A 12,188-nucleotide genomic window follows, 5' to 3' on the forward strand; every position below is an offset into this window, starting at 1 on the left:
ACTTAGTCCATAGACACAAGAGGAGAAAATAGGACAACTATGGAGCCTAACTCAGATTTAACACCAAGATTTGGGTGCTGCACATTTCAAGCACGGCTCTTACACCAGTAGGCGTCAGAGCACAAATATTTTACTAATGCGAAGTATGTGTACACATATGTACAAATACACAATGTGCATGTATTTTATATCTACATAATTGCACAATGTAGGTTATACATATGCACAACCAGGTTCACCACTAGGCATAAATCCATGGTTTCCAAAATACATGTGCCCATGTACACCAGTAGCAAATTTAATTCACTGCATTTGTACAGGGGATCAAGGGCATGCTTCGTCTAGGTCAGTGGTTCTCAAACTTTTGTACTGGTGACCACTTTCATATAGCAAGCCTCTGAGTGTGACCCCCCCCTTAAATATATAAAAAAGGGTTTTTAATTTATAACACCATTATAAATGCTGGAGGCAAAGTGGGGTTTGAGGCAGAGGCTGACAGCTCGCAATCCCATGTAATAACTTCACTACCTCCTAAGGGGTCCCAAACCCCAGTCTGAGAACCTCTGATTTAGATGGTGAAGAGGGAATCCAGGGTATGCAAGGACAGAGAGGGGACACTAATCCCTGGCCACCTCTTCTTCCCCACCGTCAGTGTGTTGGTGTTGCATATTGGTCTATTATAAATAAATAGACACCCACATTAAGCAAATACCATATATTTTATATGCGCTGCCATATTATTTTTATTATATACACTCATCTAATGTATACACACAGTGTACTAACATATTTAAAAACACACACAGCAGTTGTGCGTACCCACCCACCCCATGTACAGCCAGACATCTCTTCCGCCGAGCTATTTCTGTCCCCTGCACCCCGGAGCTGCTACGCCTCTCCCCACCCCAGCTCTGAGAGGACTCTACCCGGGACCCCAGGACTCCCTGCCCTCTGTGGCTCTGCGAGCTGCTCCGGCTCCGCGCGTTTCTCCGGCCCCTGAAATGCCGGTTCCGCGCCAATTTAGAGAGCGGGGAAGAGCAGGCGGCAGCGGCCTGGGGCTGGGCTCTGGGCGTCCCCCTGGTACTGCCTGCCCCGCTCCACCCCCGGGCCCTGCCGGGGACCCATCCCCCCCGTGTCACAGGGCAGGGGGGATGGGTCCCCGGCACTTTCCTCCCCCTCCCGCGCGGGGCCAGCTCCCTCCAAAAAGGCAGCCCCCTCCCCGCGGTGCCCCTCACCCTCCCACCCGGACAGGGTTAACCAGGGAGCCCCCCCACACCCCCCTGCCCTCTATGGGCGGTATAATGGGGCCAGCCCGGGGCTGGATTCCCCACCCCCTTCCCTCCCTGCACCGAGCCAGTCTCCCTCCAAAACCTCAGGCACGGGCGCCCCGACCCCCACTCCAGTGGGGGCCAGCGCGGAACGGGGTCACCCCGGAGCTGGAGGGGGGCTGCAGCCGATACCCCCTCACCCCGCGGAGGGGGCGCAGCCCGGGCCCCCCATGCCCAGAGAGGCTCGCAGGAGGCGCCCCGGAGCTGGATGGGGGCGCCCGCCGGACACTTTCCCCAGCCGCTCTCCCTCCAAAACAGCGCCCGGGCAGACATCCCGCCGCGCCGCCCGCCTCGGCCCCGCCACGGCGCGGGGCCCAGTCCCCACCGATCGCCCGGAGCGGGCCCTCCAGAGCCGGGCGCCGCCGCCCCCCAGCCCGCAGGAGGGGGTGCAACAGGCGCCTCAGCGCCTCGCCCGCCCCCCATCTGTGTCCCCCTCGCCGCGCGCCGGCCCCAGGCTCAGGGACACCCCCTCATGCATTGCCCGCCAGCCCGCCCCCCAGACCCTTCACCCGGGCGCACCTCACCCGCTGCCGCCCGGCTCAGTGCTGCTCAGCTGGCGCCGGCGCCAAGCCGCTATATACCGCCGCCCGGGCTCTCCCCTGCGCATGCGCTTGTCCCGGCTCATCACCCCCCGTCATCGTCCCTCCCTGCAACACCCAGGCCCTACTCACCCCCACGCGTGCACAGACCTCCCCCTCCCCACGCAGCACAGGGCACCCCCAGGCTGCTGCACTCTCCAGCAGTCCCCCACCCTCCCTCTCCGTCCTATGCACCCCATCAGCCTCACTGGACAGCCTTCCCTGCCCCCATGTGCTCTGCCAACTCAGCCAGGGCACCCCCGGGACAGTGTTCCCTGCCCCATGTGCTCTGCCCCCAGCACAGCCAGGGCACCCACTGGACAGCCCTCCCTGCCCCATGTGCTCTGCCCGAAGCACAGCCAGGGCACCCACTGGACAGTGTTCCCTGCCCCCATGTGCTCTGCCCGAAGCACAGCCAGGGCACCCACTGGAGAGCCCTCCCTGCCCCCAACACAGCCAGGACACACGCTAGGTAGCTTTCCCTGCTCCTATCTGCTCTGCCCATAACACAGCCAGGAAACACGCTAGGCAGCTTTCCCTGCTCCTATGTGCTCTGCCCCCAACACAGCCAAGGCATCCATTGGACAGCCTTCCCTGCCCCCATGTGCTCTGCCCCCAACACAGCCAGGGCACCCACTGGACAGCCTTCCCTGCCCCCATGTGCTCTGCTCCCAGCACAGCCACGGCACCTCCTGGACAGCCTTCCCTGCCCCCAACACAGCCAGGACACACGCTAGGCAGCCCTCCCTGCCCCCAGCACAGCCTGGGCACCCACAGGACAGCCTTCCCTGCCCCCCGCACAGCCCAGGACACCCCAGCTCGCTGCTTCCAGGGGCAGGGCAGGGCACAGCAGCCTCATCCCTGCAGGGATATGCAGCCTCATCTCCGGTTTTCTATGTCCCCACACAGGCTCCGACTTCCATACGACTCTGCTATGCCCCAGTCCAGCACAGGACATGCCAGGCTGCTGCAGCTCCCAACGGGAGGGCAGCCTCAAGCCCAGCTCCCCACACAAACACCCCGAACTCCTTACACCTCTCCCCGTCGCCTCCGGCCCAGCCCGTACAGTGCGCCCGAGATTCCTGCTCTGGGGGTGCGGCGGGACACAGCACAGCTGTCAGCTCCCGCCTCCTTCCCCATAGGACCTGCACATGCCCCCGCCCAGCGCGGGTTGACGCGGAGCTCCACCCCCGGGCGGAGCCAGGGTCAGCCTCGAGCCAATGGGGAGGGAGAAAGGGCCGACAACGTGGACCTGGCTGCAAAATGTAAACACAGAGCTGTGCGCGGCGTCGCTCCCAGAGAAGTGAATTTTAAAATCCAGCAGCGTGACTGTGTAGCTACACATAATAATAGCACGGGACGAAGCTGGCGTTCTTTCTGTGTCACCATTGCAGATATTTGAGTTTAAATAAGACACTGCTTCCTTACAGCCTCAATAGTGAATAAATTCTTCATATTTAGCACTTGCCCTCAGGGCCGTCCTTAGGATTTATCGTGCCCTAGGCGAGATTATTAAACTGGTGACCCCGTGCCTGTCTTGCTCTTAGCAACACAAACATAAGCTTACAGTACTGGAAAACTTGCCACATGCATGTTATTAAAACCAGTTTAACTTAATGAAGCGCACTGTAATGCTGATGGACTAGCACTAAAGAAGTAGCACTATAGAAAAAATTCTGATTTGACAGAATGATGCAAATAATATTTTTTTTAAATTTGTCAACATTTTATTGGAAATTTCTATGAAGAGGTATTGAAACAAGGATTAGTTTGTAATTAAAAGCAATCTTTCTGGCTTTTTTGGCTGCAAAATCAGTAATAATGTCATCGTATGACAAAAACAAAGTGATGTCTTGTTCGACTGCAAGAATAGCAAGACCAGTCAAGTGTTCCTGACTCATTGTAGAGCAGAGATAGTTTTTAATGAGCTTTAGTTTTGAAAAACTCCATTCTCCTAATGCTACTGTTACAGGAATTATTAGTAGAATACGAGTGGCAATGTACACATTAGGATATATGTCAACAAGTTTGCTGGTATGAATAAACTGTACAATGTCCATCATCGATTTTGCATGTGGCAACAACTCAATTTTTCAAACAGTTCAAGTCCATTTAAATCAAAACGATCACCATGCTTCAGGAGGTTCTTTAGGTCTGGGGTCCCCAACGCGGTGCCTGTAGGTGTCCCGGCGCCCGCAGGGGCCTCTCAGTGCACCCACGTACTGGCCGGAGGACGAGCATCTGCCAAAATGCCACCAAAATTCAGCATCATTTTGGCAGATGCTTGTCCGCCACCACGGTCCTTCGTCTGGCGCGCGCCAGACAAAAAAGGTTGGGGACCACTGCTCTAGGCTCTTGCACTTTGTCATTAGTTGCTCTTGTTTTCCTATTTCATTGAATTTAGTCCTGCTCAGCCCGCTGCCAGCTGAGTGAATGGAACCCCAGGCTGACAGTGGGTTGAGTGGCTCAGCCAGGGTCTCAGCCGCCAGCCTGCTCAGCCACTGCCAGCCTGGGGTTCCTTGGGGGTCCCCAGGCCAGCAGTGGGTGCTGAGTGGGGCCGGCGGCAGGGACCCTGGGTGCCAATGGGGCAGCAGCCGGAACCCCAGAGCAGTGGTGGGCTGAGCTGCTCAGCCAGCCGCTGCGTGCCATCAAAAATCTGCTCACGTGCCACCTTTGGCATATGTGCCATAGGTTGCCGATGCCTGCTCTATACATTAGTAACGAGATGAGCATATTACAGTTGTTGGAGGGCTCTATTTAGCAGTAACAGGGCTATAGGAAAGTCAGTCAACATTTGTCGTTTCTCTTATGAAAACTGGCCCACTCCCTTCCCCATACCAAACTTGTGACAAATAATTGTCAACAATTTAATTTTCTGGCTTTGGCTAAGATATTGATTTTTAAAAAGAAATATTGAAATTGAATTCAGGATTGTTAGCAAGCATTTTTGGCAAACAAAGTTGTTAAATGACACTTTAAATGGCAACACGGTACTGCTTTCATGCTTGGCTCACCCCCCCAGCCTGCTGGTCCAACAGCTGCAGTAGAGGAGGAGATAGGTGGGAAAACTGCAGGACCCCAAAATCCACCTCTTGGGGTGCAGAGTGGCAACAGCAGCAGCAAACCCTCAGGTCCGATCACACGCCAATGGGCACCACCGCCAGCCCAACAGACCATGGTGAAGTTAGCACAGCATCTGATCTCAGGGACGGGGCACCCATGGAGCCACAGCAGCTCATCCTGCCCTGTGCAGCTCCCCCTAGATGAGATGGATCACTGACAGCCCAGGGGAGAGACGCACTCCCCAGCTAGGGTGATCAGATCCAGATGTCCTGATTTTATAGGGCCAGTCCTGATATTTGGGGCTTTGTCTTATATAGGCACCAATTACCCCTGTCTAGGGTGACGAGACAGCAAGTGTGAAAAATCAGGATGGGAGTGGGGGGGAATAGGAGCCTATATAAGAAAGAGACCCAAAAACTGGGACTGGCCCTATAAAAGTGGGACATCTGCTCACCCTACCCCAACCCTCTGTCCTGATTTTTTGCACATGCTCTCTGGCTGTGCCCAGCCCAGCCCTGTGTGACCATTCCAATCCTGGCTGCCTGCCGAGGAAGTGAATTACTTTCACTGTCATCCCTCAGCAGGCAGCCAGCCAGCCTCCCCTCCCTCCCAGCACCTCACCAACCCAGCCCTGACGGAGGGGAGGGGGAAGAGAGGGGTGCTCCACGAGGGGGGAGGGAAAAACAGGGGTGTGCTCTGTGGGGCAGAGGGGAGAAGAATTGACATTATGGAGGACAACAAAGGATACTGCCAGAGCTGCAGAGCCTGCCTCATCTCACGTCAGGGGAAAGAGTCACACTCACAGGTGATTTCCTTCCCCCACCCCTTCCCAGAGACCCCAGCAGCCAATCCCCTCCCTCAGACTGTGCTGCATTCGGCTCTCTCTAGGACCCAGCAGCCCTGCTCTTACATGCTCCACTGCTTCTCGTCTGTTCAGGCTCTCGCAGAGCGGTGCCCCTAGACCTAGTGGTGCCCTAGGCGGCTGCCTGTTCTGCCTATGGCTAAGGACAGCCCTGCTTGCCCTGATAGTTTGTATAGTGCTTTGAACTACTTCCCATAACACTCCTGCAGGGAAACTATGATCTCTATAAATGGGGAAACTGAGGCTGAGTTGCTCAGATCTGCACAGCAAATCAGTAGACCTGCCGTTACAATACAGGATTCCCTGTGGGTGGTGGTAACGTAACCCTATACCAAAAACCTACCGACCACTATACCTATCTTCATGCCTCCAGATTCCACCCAGGGCACAGCACACTATCCATTGTCTACAGCCAAGCACTGAGGTACAACCACATCTGCTCCAACCCCTCAGACAGAGACCAACATCTATAAAAGCTCCACCAAGCATTCTCAAAACTACAATACCGGCAAGAGGAAATAAGAAAAAAGATCAACGGAGCCAGATGTGTACCCAGATGCCTCCTACTGCAAGACAAACCCAAGAAAGAAACAAACAGAACTTCATTGGCCATCACATACAGTTACCAGCTAAAACCCCTCCAACGCATCATCAGGGATCTGCAACCCATCCTGGACAATGATCCTACAATTTCACAGTTCTTGGGTGGCAGGCCAGTCCTTGCCCACAGACAACCTGAAGCATATTCTCACCAGTAACTGCACACCGCACCATAGTAACTAACTCCGGAACCAAACCATGCAACAAACCTTGATGCCAACTCTGCCCACATATCTACACCAGCAACACTATCACAGGACCTAACCAGATCAGCCACACCATCACTGGTTCATTCACCTGCACGTCCACCAATGTAATATACGCCATCATATGCCAGCAATGCCCCTCTGCTATGTACATCGGCCAAACTGGACAGTCCCTACTGAAAAGGATAAAAGGACACAAATTAGATATTAGGAATGGCAATATACAAAAACCTGTAGGAGAACACTTCAATCTCCCTGGCCATACTGTAGCAGACCTTAAGGTGGCCATCCTGCAGCAAAGAAACTTCAGGACCAGACTTCAAAGAGAAACTGCTGAGCTTCAGTTCATCTGAAAATTTGACACCATCAGCTCAGGATTAAACAAAGACTGTGAATGGCTAGCCAACTACAAGAGCAGTTTCTCCTCCCTTGGTTTTCACACCTCAACTGCTAGAACAGGGCCTCATCCTCCCTGATTGAACTACCCTCGTTATCTCTAACCTGCTTCTTGCTTGCATAGATATACTTCTCCCTGGAAATTTCCACTACATGCATCCGACAAAGTGGGTATTCACCCATGAAAGCTGATGCTCCAATACATCTGTTGGTCTATAAGGTTCCACAGGACTCTTTGCTGCTTTTTCAGTTCAGAGTATCTCTTGAATATAAACAGACTTTTCCAAGTCACACAGTAGGAATGGTGGGCATTTAAAATGTAAAAGTTCCCAAATGTTTCACAAAACATTGATGTGTTTTTAAAAGAGCTCTCAGGTCTAAATTCCACAGAGATTTTGGAGAGATAATGTACGTTATAAGAACAAAGCTTGAATGGTTATAGTTTCTGCAAACAAAACTCCCAAAAATGAAAAGATATTCACCTTTATATACAGTTTAAGAGGACATTAATTTTTAAGATTCTACCCTAGTATTTTTATTTTTCTCCTCTCTTTCACCTTCTGTGTCTCAGGCCTTGTCTAAATGCAAACTTTCAACATTTTTTAATCCATTTTAAAATAGATTTAGTTCAACCAATGCAAACAGCTGGTTTATCTCAATTTACCTTAATTCAGTATAAACCGTCAATAAGCCTATTCAAGCGTGTTGCATGGGGACATACTGGTTTCAATAAATAATTTTTAAAAACAACTTTGGTTAAAATGGTGCAAGCTGTATGTGTAGACAAGGCCTCAGGCACTGCTTTCTTATGTATTGTTGTCTCCTTCCCCATCACATCTCGAAACACTTATGTTCCTCCTCCTTCCATTCTCTCTCACCCCCTTTTAATATCATATAACAAAATTACACACAAATTTTCTGATATCCTAAAGGGATGACAGGAAGTACAAATATATGCACTTTTTATTCCTGTCTTTTTATTGCTTTGTCATTTCAAAGCGCAATAACAAGCAATATATTATATCAAAGGTTGAGATGCTATAACAGTTTCATTGGCAAACAGACTATTTCAACATGTAGTAAGCTCTTTGGGGCAGGGACTGTCTTTTAATTCTGTGTGCATAATGTCTCATACAATAAAGCCTACATTTCTGTCCACTGCCACAACACAATAAACAATGTCTTACAGTAGTATGTGATAGATACCCAAGGCCAATGTTTTTCACAATTCTACAAAACTGCCACAGGATCTAAACTTTCATTTTTGACAAGTTACATTGCTAGTCCTTCTGATTAAGAAGAAAGCCTCCAAATGTAAATCAAAGAAAAAACAATGTGGTGTTTACTGTTCACATCTGTAAGTAGCCTACAAGTAATCCAGGTGAGATGTGAACTCCCACTATTCATTCCAATGGAGTTAATTTTGAAAACTAGAAGTGAGACTATAACATGCCATTATTAACTATTTCACTACTGATCATTTTAAAATAAGCATTCAGTCCATGTGCTTTCTATGGGTAGGCACAGACAGATATTGGCCTCATTTAGCCAAAGATTGTATAATATTAGCACATGTTAACATGCCAACTAATACATTTTAACAGTCTATGGTAGACAAAGCACACTGCCTTTAAACACATTAGCTTTAGTTCAGCCAGCCTTCACACATGAAAGGCAATGTGGCAATAAGTCAAACCAAAGAGCCATATTTCTTTGATTCTCAATAGTATCAGCTTTCTTCTTTATCTAGATAGATACATTTGGATTCCTTGATCTTTACTCATGATGGAAAGACTCAGTAGTCCTAACTTAGAGGAAAACCAGTTTCTTTTGTTTCAAGTCTCAATTACAGTGGAAGAAGATGACTCTGTCAGACAGTCTTACCCTTGTCTCTATGTGACTGAAAGTCTGGTCTTTTGCCTTCAATACTAATAAAGTTAATGGCTCCCCCAACCACAACCATATCCTTCTTGTTCTCAGTTACTCCTCAGCCTATTAGGAAGGCACCCATTTCTATATCCCTCCTGAAAGAGTTCCTCTGCAATCCCTACACTGAGGAGCAACACCTGTTAATAATAGTGTATTAACCCTCTCCTAATCTAACTCTGCATATGGTCTCACACTCAGAAAGGAGAGGACTGATTTTCTTCACATTTTCTAGCACAAATTCACCTCTGAGCTGTGACTAAGCATGAGGAATTTCAGTTCAAGAAGTAGTTTTGGGAGTAAGTTCTAAGCCACTGAAAAGAGAAACATAAAAATAAAATACTGAATGCTTTTCATGATCAAAATATTTTACAAATATCTAACTAATTCCCACATCACCCCTATGAAGCAGGTAGAATACTATTTCCATTTCATAGATGGGGAAAGTGAGTTGGAGGTTAAGAGACTTGCTCTAGCACTGGGTTTCTTGTCACTACCAACACCCTAGCCTAGGTCTTCTGAGCTGGGAATTATACCAAGATGGGTCTGGTTCCTGACTGATGAGAGACCAGTCTGATTCAGACAATGCTATCAGCTGTAGAGGACCCTTGTCTCTTGGGTTTTTTTTCCTACAAAGGCAGGTTGAAGTTAGTTTAATGTTCATTGACTACACTTCTCTGTGTCATGGTGTATGATATAGTCAGTGCTGGCTGTAAGCTTGAAAGTGATAATAATTTGAGCCCCAGGGAATTTGAATTTCTCTACATTCCCCACTCCTTATCTGGATATGGCTGGGACACAACACAGGTTTCCACTCATCACCTTTAACATAGGAAGTCCCCATCCACTATTTCCCATACTCACTCCACAGACACATGCAGCACTTCTAGACAGGTTCCTTATTATCCCACCCCTATAAGTCTACACCTCTGCTCCCACAGCTGGCATGGGAAAGGAGTGTGGATCAAATGGGGTGGAGGATGTTGCACACTGGACCTTGGAGGGCAATCAAATTACTATGCAGAAACCAATGGATTTGCTTGAACTGGCCCTGATCAGAGGGTGGTGGTTAAAGCTGAATTCCAAATACTCACACTCCCTTTCTCTGTTTCTATGTGATGTGTAAATTACTGCCTAACAGACTTTCAGCTTTGAAAAATTAAATTTAATTTCTGCAGTTACAGTTTAAAGTTAATTCTGGAATTTGGTCATTTTCAGACGTGCTCAGTGTCAATATTATGGTTATATGCTATTCATATGCATGAATTTAATGCAGGTAGCATATGTTGAGGTTTGTGTGCCCACTCTGAGGCCTAGTCTACACTAGGAATTTCCATTATGTAGCTATACCTCTTGGGGTGAAAAAAATCCACACCCCTGAGAGACAAAGCTATACCAACCTAGCCCCCTCTTGAAACAGAGCTAGGTCAATAGAAGAATTATTATGAAACCCTCCCACCAGTGTAGGCAGCATCTACATTAAAGAGTTACAGTGATGCAGCTACAGCGGTGCCACTGTAGCATTTTAAATGTGGACTCACCCCTATTCTTTCTTCCCAGGTTTCAGAGGCATCTCCTCATCCACAAAGTGTGTGGCAGCTGGCCAGCTCCCATCTTCCACATGCCAGAAACCCTGGTAACCAGCAAAGATGCCCACCTGCTCTGTTTCCCCCTCCCAAAAGGAGGTCTCTGAGAAGACCCATTATAGGAAAAATGTGAGTCTTGTGGCAGTCAGCTGAATTTTCCTTTACACTGAAGTCATATTTTTAGTTATACTTACTGCTGGGACTTCTCTTTGTGTGGCTGTAACAATGAGGAGACCGTGCTCTAGGAGGTAGCGTTGTTTTGTGGTACTGCCCATTCAGAGCTATGTGAACTTGGACAAGCCACACCCTCTCTCTGCCTCATGTTCCCCATCCATAATTAAAGGATACAGCTACCTGCCTCCCAGAGATGGTAGAGGATTAGTTAGTGTATGTACAAAACTTTCAACATCTGAATGTTCAATATTATTTACATAGTGCCAGTTCAGTGCACAATTCCTTACAGAAAAAGAGGCATTGTCCCAAGGAATTTAAAATCTAAATACAACAAAATGCAATATCAGACTGTGAGATTGTCAAAGGAAAGAAGATGGGGGAAGGAAAGCAACTATTTTACAAATTAAATCTTATGTTTCTTTATGATCAGGGCAGATTTGGAGCTGATAGCGTCAGAACTGCAATTAGCACACAATAACAAGCCACAGTTTTGCTAAATGGAGGAAAATGTGTTCTTAAGGAATATTTTCCAATTTTTATTACTGTTTATGCTTTGGAAGAGGAGCAATATTTAAATGGTTAACGATAAATTGTAAGTGATAATAGTAAAATTAGATGGCAGAATTCACATGCCATTGAGATGTTTTGGTAAGGTTCCATACAACACCTAAGTAATATGTTTTTATAATTTAGCAACCTCAGAAGAACAACAGGTGCCTCACTGATACTAGTTCAGAAAGGCTAATGCTAATATTGCAACACAGGGTTGTAAATGTAGGCCCTTTCCACAATGAGAATATCTACAGTAGACACTTTTGTATGTGTTTGCCAGCAATGGAAGCAGAACAATGCTAGACACAACTATGGTTGTTTTTTTTTTAATGTTGAGCAGTCAGTTTAATAACTGTAAATTGCCATTGGTGCAGACCCTCCAGTTGAAGCAATGATGGAAGTTGTAGTACAGCCAGCTTAGGCATTCTGCCCACTACTCTAGACAATAGGGTGATAAAACTGCCTGTGACCAGTTTGTAATAGCATTCCCACCACATGAACTGCACTACTGTTGAAAAACAGTGGGAGATTTTCACAATACCTCCAGCTCTGTTTTAGAGTGACCAGATGTCCTGATTTTATAGGGACAGTCTCAATTTTGGGGTCTTTGTCTTATATAGGCACCTATAACCCCCCACCCTCTGTCCCAATTTTTCACACTTGCTGTCTGGTCACCCTACTCTGTTTAAACTAGGGAAAATGTCAAAGAAGTCCCACTGGTGCTAGTAATTCTGGGAGCCCGAGGCCCTTCCTACACTGGGTCGGGTTTATTTTTGCACCGTGTACTTACACCAATACAAACCTCTAGCATAGAGGCACTGTACCAGTAGCTTATGCATTTCAAACTGGAGTAAGTCACAGCTTACTCCAATGCAGTGCGCTTACGTTAAGGGCACCAGAGTAATTACATGATGCAA

Source organism: Gopherus evgoodei, chromosome 2 (assembly GCF_007399415.2).
Source record: "Gopherus evgoodei ecotype Sinaloan lineage chromosome 2, rGopEvg1_v1.p, whole genome shotgun sequence".
Taxonomy (NCBI): Eukaryota; Metazoa; Chordata; order Testudines; family Testudinidae; genus Gopherus; species Gopherus evgoodei.